The following is a 209-nucleotide window of genomic DNA, read 5'->3' on the forward strand; positions in this document are numbered from 1 at the left end:
AGCTCTCAGAGGCATTGCAAGTGATTGAAAAGATCATGGCCTGAGTAAGTCAAGGCTATTATTATTTTCCAGGTCAAGTTCTTGGAGTACTTACAGGAAAACATCAAATAGTTCCACAAAAATGAGCAACTGTTCCAAAATTATATGGACTTAGGTGTTGGATATCATTGGTGTTGGAAGGGAGTGTGGAGGAGGGTATTCCTAATAAA

Source organism: Elephantulus edwardii, unplaced genomic scaffold (genome assembly GCF_000299155.1).
Source record: "Elephantulus edwardii isolate Elephantulus edwardi_28Jun2011 unplaced genomic scaffold, EleEdw1.0 scaffold00656, whole genome shotgun sequence".
Taxonomy (NCBI): domain Eukaryota; kingdom Metazoa; phylum Chordata; class Mammalia; order Macroscelidea; family Macroscelididae; genus Elephantulus; species Elephantulus edwardii.